Here is a 14269-nt window from a genome sequence, read left to right on the forward strand (position 1 = left end):
TTTGTATTTTTGTAGAGACAGGGTTTCGCCATGTTGGCCAGGCTGGTGTTGAACTCCCGACCTGAGGTTATCAGCCTGCCTTGGCCTCCCAAAGTGCTGGGATTACAAGAGTGAGCCACTGCACCCAGCCTGGGATATTTTAAAAATGAAATTTGGTGCCTGATTGTAGAGTCTCATAGTTATCTTCACATCTTACTTTCTTGCATAGATTTTGAGTTTTTAAAGACAAAGGCGTTCCTCCATCCTCTGATTAACACGCAGCATGGAATGGAACAAACATGTAGTAGACTGGGAAATCCTTGCTGGATTTAATCAGCTGAATGGAACCCTGGGTTTTTGTGTGATGTCTAGATGGTTTTATGAAAAAAGTAGGTGTTCACTAAATTATTATTGTTGCTGTTGTCAAATAAATACATTTGCTTTACTCTTTTATGTCAATTAGTAATTTTCATATCATAAAATTTTCTTTAAGTGAAGAGGTCAAAGAAATATCTTTAAAAGGTAATTATTGTGATCACTATTTGATTTAGCAATCTCATTTCTGGGAATTTAATCTAATGAAATAATTAAACAGAAGCAAAACGTTATATTAATAGAGCTACTCATTGTATTACTATCTATAATAGCAAATAACAGGAAATGACTTACAGGCTCTAAGGTTATTTCATACAGCAATAATAATAGTTCATGCTTACTGATTGCTCATCATGTACCAGGCACTGGTCTAAAAGCTTTATGCAGATTAACCAACTTAATCTGTAACCTCACTTAATCTGTCTCAATCCTCATGACAAACCTATGAGGTAGGAATGGTCAGCATCCCCATTTTATAAGCCAGAAAAACTAAGGCACAGAAGTTGAAAAATCCCCATTAGGACTGAGGTACTTTGGCACCAGCACTTACAGTCTTAGCATTATTGTTTGCTTTCATTAGGACTTACAGAGTATTGTAATAGGCACTAGGGACATCCTTTTCAGTGTATTATACATTTATTTTCTCTTATTTAATTGGGTAGTACTTAAACAGTATTACTTAAATATGTTAAACAATGTTGCCATTTCCTCACATTATTGGGAAGCCTTTTTGTATTTCATCAATAAACAACATGCTGCCTTTGAAAAAATAGATAATTTCTTACCACCACCCCATATTATAAAGAGAGTTTTATCTGGAACACATCTATTTCTTTTTCTTTTTCTTTCTTTCTTTCTTTTTTTTTTTTAATCGAAGTCTCACCCTGTCTCCCAGGCTGGAGTGCAGTGGTGTGATCTCAGCTCACTGCAACCTCTACCTTCCGGGTTCAAGCAATTCTCCTGCCTCAGCCTCCCAAGTAGCTGGGACTACAGGCACACATCACCATACCTAGCTGATTTTGTATTTTTAGTAGAGACAGGGTTTCACCCAGGCTGGTCTTGAACTCCTGACCTCAGATGATCTGCCTGCCTAGGCCTCCCAAAGTGGTGGTATTACAGGCGTGAAGCCACCACACCCTGCCTTAGCACATTTACTTTTGATGACTAAACCTGATAGCTCCAAAACCCCCTGGACTGACTGCCAGGAATAATTCTGCTTCTGACTGTCCCCCACTATTTCTCCAGGGATCCAGGGCCTCTGAGAGGTCACCTAAGCTTTCCCAAGGCAGGTTTGTTCCCTCTACCCTGTTGCTACTACTGCAAGTGACTTTCGCAAGGTGCTCTGAACCTAGCCTTCCTCTGCTGGTGACTACTGCAGCTAACCCATTCCAGCCTCACTGGGAAAGAAAGGGAAAGTGGAACTCCTCTTTCTTTTGTTTCTCCAACCAATGTGAGAGGTTCTCCCCTTTATCTCATAAGACAGCTGATACCAGAAAAAAAACTTAACAAGGCATTACTGGAAGCTGGAAGTGAGTGGGGGAGAAGTAGTATAGCACATCCTAGACTGGCCTTAGGGTCCCCTGTGAAGCTGGTTATCTGCCTCATTCTCCATCCATCTTCCTTCAGATGTTAAGACAATTTCTACCTCTTGGGGCTTGGACAATATTGGCCACCTACCCAGAGAGAGGAGAAAGATAATCCCTGACATAAATGTAAGGCCCACTTCCTTAGTCTTTATCTCCTGCCCAGGTGTGATCAACTCCCAGAATGAGAGTGAAAAGATCCATTTCCTTCTAGGAGGTACTCATCCTTCTAGGAGGTATTCATCTACCCACCCACAGGCATATGGTCTGTCCGTAAGGCACTGGCAAGATAATCACAGCATAATCTGACATCATGCAGCTTACATATTTTAAATGTGCTCTGGGGAGGTAAAAATGGGTGCAGATTTATTAAAGTTACTCTTAAATTACAGATTGCCTTTTTTTAAAAAAAGAATTTTTAGGCCGGGTGAGGTGACTCACACCGGTAATTCCAGCACTTTGGGAGGCTGAGGTGGGTGGATCACAAGGTTAAGAGATTGAGACCATCCAGGACAACATGGTGAAACCCTGTCTCTATGAAAAATACAAAACATCAGCTGGGCACGATGGCATCTGCCTGTAATCTTGGCTACTCAGGAGGCTGAGGCAGAAGAATCACTTGAGCCTGGAAGCAGAGGTTGCAGTGAACCAAGATCTCACCACTGCATTCCGGCCTGGTGACAGAGTGAGACTCCATCTCAAAACAACAACAACAACAACAACAAACAACAACAACAACAAACCAAAAAAACCCAGGAGTTTAAAATTTGATGATGTCATGGCTGTGACAAATATATATATATATATATATGTATGTATATTTTGGAGCCTGAGGGAGCAAAACCAGGAATCATCTGAACACCCATATAGGGGAAGGACTGACCAGAGCATGAGGCAGTGTAGATACACCGAATAGGGCTTACTAATTTGTTGACTATGATGCAGGCTTTGCTAGCAGCCCTTTGTTTCATATAAAACTCCAAGCCTATATTCCCTATGTGTTGGCCACATTTTGCCTTTTTCCCCAGACCCACGCTAGCACAGGAAATCAAAGTCCAACCTAACCACGTCCTCTAGGAAACTCAATTCATCCTATAAGTAACATCCCTCAATCCTCCAAGCCCTTTATTGCTATACTTAAGCACTTAAAATAAACTGGAATAAATATGTTAATAAATATTACTGATATTTGGGGCTTCGTTTTCCAACCCTTGTGAGTTTATGCACCTTCTTAGGGTGGGAATTTATTCAGTCATTTGATAAGATTTACAACAAGCTGGGTTCTTCAGAACCCTGGGGATATAGCAGTGGAAAAAAATAGGCAAAAATCCTGATGCTTATGGAGTTTATGTTCTTGTAGGAGGCAGACCAGTAAATAAATAAAGAAGAAAATGTCAGGCAGTAATAAATTCTGTGATGAAGATAAAATAGGATACATGAAAGAGGTGACTGGGTGTTGATTAGGAAAAAACTCAGAATTCTTGAATTTTAAGCTGATCACATTTTTCTTTTCTTTTTTCTTTTTTTGAGATGGAGTTTCACTCTTGTTGCTCAGGCTGGGGTGCAATGGTGTGATTTTGGCTCACTGCAACCTCCGTCTCCTGGTTTCAAGAGATTCTCCTGTCTCAATCTCCTGAGTAGCTGGAATTACAGGAACTCACAATGATGCCTAGCTAATTTTGTATTTTTTTTTTTTTTTAGTAGAGCTGAGGTTTCCTCCATGTTGGGCAGGCTGGTCTCGAATTCGTGACCTTAGGTGATCAGCCCGCTTCAGCTTCCCAAAGTGCTGGGGTTACCAGTGTGAGCCACCACGCCTGGCCACATCTTTCTTTTCTGAAAAGATTCTGCAGCATCTACCAGCCAGTTCACCTTGCAAATGATTAGTGCTCAATAAGCATTATAGGATGGTTTAAAAAATATTTTTTTGGAGGCTGACAAGTTTCTTTTTCATGGCTTTAACTACATTAGTTCACAGAGGATTTGTTTTTTGATCTCTAAATCAGGTGGTGTCCTCAGTGGGTTTTAATGTAAGCTTCCTCTCCTGTGTTTCCAGCAAATTGCCAATTGCCACTTATACAGGTTACATAAAAGCAAATGCAAAAAATAAAGTGATCTCAAATTCTGGTCAAGAAACAACTGCTAAATAGTTGGCATTATCCTTAGACAATCTTCTCTTCAAGCAATTTTGGAAACTCCCTAGTTGCACTTCTGTAAAGGTTTGCACCTGGGAAATGGCACGGAGGCTTTTACGAGAAATGCTATTATAAGCCTCTCAGTAGAGCTGAGAAAGAAGAGAGGCTGCAGGGAGCCCTATTTTATAGTACAGTAAGGTTAGCCATTTACTGTTCCCATAAGTTATTTCACTTGCAATAAAGGTCAATGGGCCTTTTTAGGGAGGAGAGCTAGACCTCTGTCTAAAACTGCCATCTTCAGCAGTCAAAAAGACAGGCGGTTTTAGATTCTTCTGGAAAGTGGTAGGAATTTTATTCAGCTGGGAGAGTGGTTCAATATGATCAGCTGATGAGCAAGGCAATAAGAATTCAGACTTCAGAGAGGAAGACTTAAGACCTAAGGTAGCTTGACCACAAAGCTAAGCGGGGCATGTCAGGCTGTGGCTCTGCTTATTACCTTCATGTATGAATTTTGCCAAAAAATGTAACATTTCTGTACTGGGAACTTTTTATCCCTAGACATCCTGAGAAATTGGTGTCCTAAAGGACAGTGGCTTGCAGCACACAGAGCTACAAATGCAGTACAGCAGAAGCCGTCCTACTAACAGTTGATTTTTTTTGTCAGCTTCTAAATAATGAAATCCAACTAAGTGAGTATTTGCTTAAAAACACTGGGCTTCGACATTTTTGTTCAATACCTCCTAAAGGAATTTTGAAAAACTGTATACCTTCCTTCAGTTTTATGTTGCAATCTAAAAATTTTCATCAAAACTTAAATAGTTGCAAAGGGTGTAATGTATGGTCTGTTGTAAATATTGGCTTTCAAAAGTAATACTGTTACTCAGCTTGTTACAATATATCTAATGGAATATAAGCAGTATAGCACCGTGACACCCACCATCATCCACTAGGTAAAGGTAGGAATTTTACATCATTTCTTTTTCCCTTTGAATTCTTATTCCCATTCTTTTACGGAATTTTATCCTAATCAAAGATCTTTCTCTGCTTAGGAGTATTTAAATATTGCCTTAGTATAATTTTACCTTAGTTTTCTATAATAAATATAAAGTGAAATTGCAATTTGTTTCTTTCCTGTGACCCTTGGCTCTGTTAAAAGACAATGCATCTGAATGGGGCTGTCACTGTGAGTATTGCCAGTAGTACCTGTGGCAGAGACAGTGCTCTGTGCTCACCACACCCTTTTTCTTCCTGAATATCCAGGAAATTTATATTTCGTGGTTTTCCACTGAAAGATTGGGCAGAAATGAAGTCTTGTTTCCTATCCTAAGCAGTTAAAAGTGGATTGAGGCCCAGTGCGGTGGCTCATGCCTGTAACCCCAGCACTTTGAAAGGCCGAGGTGTGTGGATAACTTGAGAACAGGAGTTCAAGACCTGGCTAACATGAAGAAACCCTGTCCCTACTAAAAATACAAAAATTAGCTGGGTGTAGTGGTGTGTGCCTGTAGTCCCAGCTACTCAGGAGGCTGAGGCAGGAGAATCGCTTGAACCCAGAGGCGAAGGTTGCAGTGAGGCATGATCGTGCCACTGCACTCCAGCCTGGGCAACAGAGGGAGAAAAAGAAAAGAAAAGAAAAAAGAAAAGAAAAGTCGATTGAGTTTCTCTGTCTCTCTCTCTCATCTTTCTAGTTGGAACTAGAAACTCTGGTGGTAGAGATACAAGATGGAAGCAGAATTATCTTGGTCACCCTTCAAAGATAGTCCCCAAGAAGGTCTCCTCATCTGCATCAAACTGTGAGGTAAATGAGCGATCAAGTTTGTTGTGTTAAACCATTGAAGTTTTAGGTTTATTTATTACAGTTAGGTAGCTTCTACTGTCCTGATGATTATAGGGCATAACTGATCAAAACAATATAAATATATTACAACTTTAGACAGATAATTAGTAAGAATTAAAAATAATCAAACTCTTAAAATGCATCTCAATAAAAACATTGAGAAATCTTGTTTGTGTGGATGGGCATGAAGGCAGCTATAGCAATGTCATTCAATTCCCATTGAGTTATAATGCACAAGGGCACAAGGTGATTTAAAAGAATTTTATTTTATTTTTTTCCAGAGACCGGATTTCACCATGTTAGTCAGGCTGGTCTAGAACTCCTGACCTCATGATCCACCCACCTTGGCCTCCCAAAGTGCTGGGATTACAGGCGTGAGCCACCACGCCTGGCCAAGAAAAAGTTTTTAATAATCCATCAACTGACAATTGAATTATCTTCTTTAAATTTTATTGAAGGCAAAGATTTAGCAACCACTTGACTTGCAAAGGAATTTTTTTACCCAGGGATTAGAGTCATTCTTTTTCTTGACATCCTCCCCAGTATTTCAAATTATCGTTTGTTTGGAGCTCCAGAGTGCTTTTTACCCCATTGCAAATCACCATAGCAAAATTTGGTAAAATGGGAGCAAAATACTGGAAAAAGGAGGTGGGTAAAGATTTCTCAGGCAGTCAATTTTATGAACAAGTTATGTGAAATTTGAAATCCATAAATTAATTCCCTAAAAACTATCTATGTCTATATACCTTTTGAAAGTCTATGAATGCCCTGGGGAAAAAGATGCTGGTGTAGGAAAGAGGGAGAGGAATCAGGAGTTGCAGTGTCTCCTGACCTAATCCTCCTTTGGCTGCAGACCTTCACCCAAACCCTTGGTCCATCATTCCCTGCCCCTCTCCTAACTCACATTAGCGTCCAGCAAAAAAGGTCCTTATCATGATTAAAATCTGTAACATATAAGGAGTTATTTTTAAATCAATGAGAAAAACAAAAAAAGATGAGCAAATGATATGAAAAGGGAATCAACAAGAGAAGAAATACAAATGGTCAGTCTCTATAGAGAATCTTAAAACTCACTCAGAAATCATAGATAGGCAACTTAAGACGATGAAATACCATTTTGAAAATCAGATTGGGAAAAATACATGAACCTCTAGTGGTGGTTAGAAGGAAACTAAACTGGTTCAACTCTTCCAGGTAGCAATTTGGCAATATACATCAAAAGTCTTAAAACATGTATAAAATTGAGCTAGCAATCCCAATTCTAAGAACTATTCTAAAACATTATGAACATGGAAAATGAAGATTCAGCCTCAAGCTTCATCACAGTGTTTTAGCCAAGGTTCTTTTGGTTGTAAGTATTAGGTTGCAAAGTATCTTTCATTTGAAATGCCTCCTCTCTACTGCTTTTGCTGGGTCTCTTAGTTAAAATTCTTGATTGATATAGACTGATTGCTTGCTGAGTGCCAGTAGATTGGCTTCATCCTTTCAGCTGTTTGTCTGGGAGAAGAGGTGTCTTATCATGTATAGGGCTGCTTCTTCCAGGTACTATATGGGGTTAGGGCTGGGTTCTGCATAATAAACAGGAAATGAAATAAACATAGCATAACTAAAATGATGATGAACAGAACTAATTTAAAATTCTGACCTAGTATGTGAAGCAAACTGACATCATGCAATGAGATAGTCAATAAAAATGTTCTTATAGAAGACGACTTAAAAACATGGGAATAGACTTGTGATACTTTTCTATTTCTAGAGAAAACACAGAAACATTGCAAAAGAGAATATATAATATAATTTCATTTAAAAATTATTATATTTATAAAGAATCAACATATAGCAAAACTGTAGTAATAGAAATATATGGATGGTGAGCTTACCAGCTATTATTAATTTCTTATCTTTATGAAACCATTATTTTCCAAATTAATTGCAGTTAATATGTTTGAGTATTTTGATAAGAAAAACAACATTAAGATTCAGCAAGAGTTCTCCAATCTCTACTGAAAATAAACAAAGTGGAACTCAAATTTTGGATGAACTATTAATAATTAGGTTCTGCTCAGGGATTCAGACAATGGGCTGCAAAACACCTACCCAGCTCCTGGAAGCGCTGAGCACACATGGGCTCTGCTCAACAGCTACAGCAGGCTGCAATTGCTATAGCCAGGTGAGGAAATGGTGTCACAGAGACGAGTCCCCACATCTACTCTTCCTACTCCCCACTTTTCTCCAGAAATTCTAAAGTGCTTCAGCTATATTTTGTGATTTCTATAGGAAATCATGTAGTTTAGGGCAAAGAAAATTGGATTCAGAAACAGAGGATTCAAATCTGTTCTAATACTTTACTAATCTTCATGAAGCCACTAAATCTCTTTGAGCCTCAGTAAAATGGAGAAAATAATGGGCAACTTGTTTATTCATATGGTTGTTTCAAATTTAACGAGACAATATGTGAAAGCATGTGAAAAAATGATATGCATATAAGCACACATGCATATATCTCTCTCACACACACTCTATACAGACACACACAAACACACACATGCACAAACACAAAATATTATGTCTCAAATGTATACATTAAGCAACTGGGGAAATAAAAATTCGAAACTTAAATCCTTGATTGGACCTTGACTAAATGTAAACGAAATTATAGATCCTGTGGATTTGATGAGATGCCTTGAGAAGGAAATGTCTTATTGACTTGAGTCCTTTGAGAAGTGCCGATTATTACTCTCTATATAAGACAGAAAGAGAAGACTTTGTCAGTGCCAAGCTGACTCAGAGTCAGAAGAGGATGAACAGGACTCACAGGAGGTTTGATTGAAACTGGAAGAAACAAGAGGGTGCAGAACTGGAGAAAGAGGCCCAACAGGCTGAATGCTGTGGCCTTGCTGGAGGGAGAGGAGGTACAAGAAGAGACCACTCTAGGGGATGTTCCCTTTCAGATGAAAACAGGTGGTATGGTATCCACCATAATTTCCTAAAGAAACTAAAGGAAAGGGGCAAAGATAAAATCACTAAAGGGGAAGACCCTGGGGACATTGTTTTCTGCAGAAACCAACTGAAGGGATGAGGATGCAGACATAATAAAGTATATTGAGACAGAGCTAAAGAAGAAGAAAGAGATTATGGAAAAGGAAGAACAGAAAGTCAAGCTGAGGAACACAGAAGACTGCCTTTATGAACTTCAAGAAAACATTTGTGTTTCTTTAGCAAAGAAGACAGAAGAGATGCTTTCTAGCCAGATGCTGGGTGGTACCCCAAAGGTGGACCTCAGCATCAATGCTAAAATAAAAAATAATATCATTTCCATGGAGGATGCCAAGGCCCATCTGGGGAAAGAGCAGTAGAACAAGAAGAAAGACAGTGATACTTCCTTCATGCCTACCAATGTGGCTGTGAATTATTTGCTGCACAACAGATTTTTTTTCTTTTCTTTTTTTTCTTTTTAGATAGAGTCTCACTCACTCTGTCACCAGGCTGGAGTGCAATGGCCTGATCTTGGCTCCCTGCAACCTCCACCTCCTGGGTTCAAGTGATTCTCCTGCCTCATCCTCCTGAGTAGATGGGACTACAGACGCCTGCCACCACAGCTGGCTAATTTTTGTATTTGTAATAAAGACAGGGTTTCACCATGCTGGCCAGGATGTTCTCAATCTCCTGACCTTGGGATCTGCCTGCCTTGGCCTCCCCACCTGTAAGCCACTGTGCCCAGCCCCGATTTTTATCATGAGGAGCTCAACAGCCAAATACACAGAAACAAAGAAGAGCCTTGAAAGCAGGTGATGGGGAGAAGCCAGAGCCCAAGTGGTCCTTTCCAATCGTCAAGCAATCCTGTTAATGAGAAGGCCTCTGATGACCATCACTATGAGAAGTTCAAGAAGATGAAGGTGGTACTGAGATGTGTAGAATGGGATGTAAATACCAGCTCTTTCTCCCTACATTCCTCTCATGGAAAAATGCTTCCTGGATAGACACATGCTCATTTGCCAGTAGATAGTTCCAAAAACAGACTGTCTTACTCCTGCTTCTTACCTGCTGGATTTTTCAAGCACTAAATTTGTAACTTTTTGAAATAAAACAATGCATACATTTCCTATTTAAAAGCAAACTCCGTTCTTGTGGGCACTAAATCTTGTGTGTAAATGTATTGGCTTTCTCTTAACATTTGTTCTTGGTCAGGAGGAAACAACCATGTGTCTGTGTTATGCTATTAATAATACCCTTTAGATTGTGCTTTTATCATTACTTATGCAATCATGTCTTCTACTTTCACATAAATACATTCTTCATCGTTTAGAGTGGGCTCAGCTGACAGCAGAAAATACTAGAATATCAGTATTCAAAGGAATGCCGGTATTTTCTGACTTTTACAGTTTTTTATTAAGAAAGAAAAAGCAAAACTATATATGTATATATTATCTCTTTTTGAATTTAGTTATTAAATACAAAACGAATTTTAAAAATGAAAGTTAAAGAATGTTTACTTTCTGGTGAAAACAGGAGCTAAATAGGCCAGGCATGGTGGCTCACACCTGTAATCCCAGCACTTTGGGAGGCTAAGGAGGGCTAATCATCTGAGGCCAGGAGTTTGAAACCAGTCTGGCCAACATGGCAAAACCCTGTCTTTACTAAAAACACAAAAACTAGCTGGGCATGGTAGCAGGCCCCTGTAATCCTAGCTACTTGTGAGGTGGAGGCAGGAGGATCACTTGAACCCGGGAGACAGAGGTTGCAGTGAGCCGAGATAGTGCCACTGCACTCCAGCCTGGGCAGCAGAGTAAGACTGCCTCAAAAAAAAAAAAAACAAGAGCAAAATAAACAAGAAGCATTGCTGAAAGATTAGATAGGGGAACAAAGGTCTTATTTAAATTTAAATATTTGACTATAGTGTTTAGAATATAATAAATTATAGCTACTTTCTTTTAACGTTTACTGAGAAGGGGAAGATGTTCTCTAAGTTATTCAATTTTAAGTTTGTACCACTGCATTCCAGCCTAGGCAACAGGATCTCGCTCTGTCGCCTAGGCTGGAATGCAGTGGTGCAATCTTGGCTCACTGTAACCTTAGCCTCCTGGGTTCAAGCGATTCTCCTGCCTCAGCCTCCCAAGTAGCTGGGACTACAGGCACCTGCCACCACCCCTGGCTAATTTTTGTATTTTTAGTAGAGACAGAGTTTCACTGTGTTGGCCAGGATGGTCTCAAACTCCTGACCTCGAGTGATCTGGCCACTTAGGCCTCTCAGTGTTGGAATTACAGGCATGAGCCACTGTGCCTGGCTAGTTATTCAAATATTAACAGTAAGTGTGACCATTAGCCACAAACTCTGAGATTACCACAAACCTTGTAAAACACCTGTTACAGAACATTGTATTTGTTTGCTTGGCTATAAAATATGTTATAAGAAATCCCCTTTGCTTCCAGATGAATATGAGCTATCCATTTTGGAGAGGTCTCCTATTCCTCAGTCACTAAACTCACCAGCCAAATTAACCCCCAACCATACATATTGGCTAGGTTATCTTATTAGTCCAACACCTTGCATCTAGCTTTCTCTGTGTAGACTCCCTGAATCAAAGGATGCTTCTAGCAGATTCAACTTCTAACACAGGGAAGCCTGACTTATTTCATGTTATTCCAGGCTACATGTGAGAAGTGGTAGTGGGCAGAGAAAAAGAAGATAAACTAAATTTTATTATATGCATTTATGTGTTGTTGAAATATTATTTTATCAAGAATTTACTATCTTTGTAATAATAAATAGTTTGTCAGTGCTTTGAATATAGCACAACACTATAGACATTGTTCTTCATATATGAACTGGATCTGGGGGTTGGGCTTCACATCTTCCTCCATGCACTGAAGTGAACCAAAAGCTACCCTCCAGTTACTTGTCCTGAAGCGGAATCTGTTCACAGATGCATTTCCTCTCCCTTCCCCTTCCCCTTCCCTTTCCTTCCCTTCCTCCCTTTTCCCCCTCCCTCCCTTTTCCCCCTCCCTCTTCCCTTCTCTCCCTCCCCTTCACTCCTCTCCCCTTCCCTTCCTTTTCCTTTTCAGAGTCTTGTTCTATCACTCAGGTTAGAGAGTGGTGGCATAATCATAGGTCACTGCAGCCTTCAGCTCCTGGCCTCAAGCAATTCTCCCGCCTCAGCCTCCCGAATAGCTGGGACCGCAGGCATGCCACCATGACCTACTAATTAAAAAATATATATTTTGTTTTAGTGGCAGGGTCTCTGTATGTTGTTCAGGCTGGTCTTGAACTCCTGGGCTCAAGTGATCCTCCTGCCTCAGCCTCCGAAAATGTTAGGATGGCAGGCATGAGCCACCAGACTGGGCCACAGATGCATTTTCCTGACATCTACGTTATTGGCCTGCCTATCCATTAATTAAAAAAAAATTGAATTAATTGCCAGCATTAAAAAGCTCAGGTGATCTTTGCCTAAAAATACAATAAAGTGAATAAAATGGATTTTTACTTTGCATGCATTCTGCATATTTCCACTCCCTGCCCCCAGAGGCTGGGTAGCTAAAGGGGACGTTTCTAAGCTGGGCATTCAGATGTGATTTAGCTTTAACTTTGACCAACGAGATGCATTCAAGTAAGATTTAAAAGGCAGCAGTCCTGGCTGCTCCTGGTGGCAGGCATGATCAGATCAAGCCCACTTTGGGATTTTTTGTAGCAGTGTTCCTGCCACCAGCTTTGTAAGGGTCAAAAGGCAGATGGTGTCAGCAGTATCTTTAAGCTGTTGTTATTTTTGTTGTTAGCGTGGCCCTGGATGGTGAAGCATGGCTCTGGAACCAGCAGCAGCAACAGCAGCAGTATCTTCCTAATCTCCAAGTTGTTCCCAGAGCAAATTGCTTAGGGGGAAGCTTACTGATTTCCGGGCCTCTGACTCAGGCAGGGTTGGCAGCCTCCTTCAAGGCCAGCTCTTCATTGTTCCCTGTCAGCAAGTCCCGGAGGCCTGGCCTCAACACATTGTAAGCACCTAATTCCCTGTGTTGAAGTCCTTTGCCCTTTATGCTTAAAATAGCTAGAGTGGTTTCTGTTTTCTGTAATAGAACTCTAATACACAGGAAAAATAAGAGACCTAGTAACATCTGGCCCCATTTCAGTTCTGATAACAATAGACTGGTTATGAGCAGTAGGCTCCAGGCTGCCTAGTCCCTACCACACCTGATTGTACTCCCACAAATGAAGACCATTTGTCAAATGCTATTTGATTATTGTATTTGTAGTATGTTTGTTTTTAACAGACATCCATTTCTTTTCATTATTTTATCTTCTTGCACTCTGTAGGGATTTGAGTTTGAAACCCTACTAATACCCGAAGCTTGGTGGAAAACATTTTTTTTTTTTTAATTTCTTAAAGAATGTAATTCTTGACTGAGCGCAACGGATCACGCCTGTAATCCCAACACTTTGGGAGGCCGAGGTGGGCGGATCACCTGAGGTCGGGAGTTCAAGACCAGCCTGACCAACATGGAGAAACCCTGTCTCTACTAAAAATAAAAAATTAGCCGGGCATGTTGGCTTATGCCTGTAATCCCAGCTACTCAGGAGGCTGAGGCAGGAGAATTGCTTGAACCTGGGAGGTAGGGGGCAGTGAGCTGAGATTGCACCTTTGCACTCCAGCCCGGGCACCAAGAGCAAAACTCAGTCTCAAAAAATATATATATAATTCTTTTATTTTGAACATACTCCAAAATGTTCCCTAATTAAAGCTGGAAAACTGTACACCTAAACTGCATTATTTAGGTCCCAGTTAGAACTATTTTTTACTGAACAATGAAACTAGTGTTATTAATCCTAAGGATGTCGTTAACTGTGTGTGTCACCTCTGTGGGGACACAACAAAGAAATTTCTTTCCAGTCTAGTTTTATCTTATTATCACATAATAGGTCACATTTGCTTTTTGCATTGGCTGTCAGAAAGGTAGGGCCAAAGACTATTTGAAGAGCTGACTTCTCACACTGTACATGGCTTTATTTAGGCTTTTTTTTTTTTTACATGTATTTATTTATTTATTTTTCTTTTCTTCTTAATATACTTTAGGTTCTGTGGTTCATGTGCAGATCGTGCAGGATTGTTACATAGGTATACACGTGCCATGGTGGCTGTGTACTATCCCTATTCCTGACTGAGTCTCATGGCTGCTATCCTGTTTTTCTCTTTAGAAGATTTATTCATATTTTTAAAAATTCCATTGTGCTTTTTTTCTTTTAGTTTTACAGTTTCAGATCTTACATTTAAGACCCATTTTGAATTTCTTTCTTTTTTTTTTTCTGAGATAGAGTCTCGCTCTTGTTGCCCATGCTATAGTGCAGTGGTGTGATCTTGGTTCACTGCAACCTCTGCCTC

General features: G+C 40.0%; 1 protein-coding gene and 1 pseudogene across 5 annotated transcripts in view; one reads left to right on the forward strand and one right to left on the reverse strand.

Moving 5' to 3' along the window:
• The window catches only part of LOC116539304 (schwannomin-interacting protein 1), a 785902-nt gene that overhangs the window by 163780 nt on the left and 607853 nt on the right, over positions 1-14269 (reverse strand). The window lies entirely within an intron of this gene.
• On the forward strand, positions 8027-10418 carry LOC116544717 (annotated as a pseudogene).

Source organism: Sapajus apella, unplaced genomic scaffold (genome assembly GCF_009761245.1).
Source record: "Sapajus apella isolate SASKATOON/1434 unplaced genomic scaffold, GSC_monkey_1.0 scaffold4, whole genome shotgun sequence".
Lineage (NCBI taxonomy): Eukaryota > Metazoa > Chordata > Mammalia > Primates > Cebidae > Sapajus > Sapajus apella.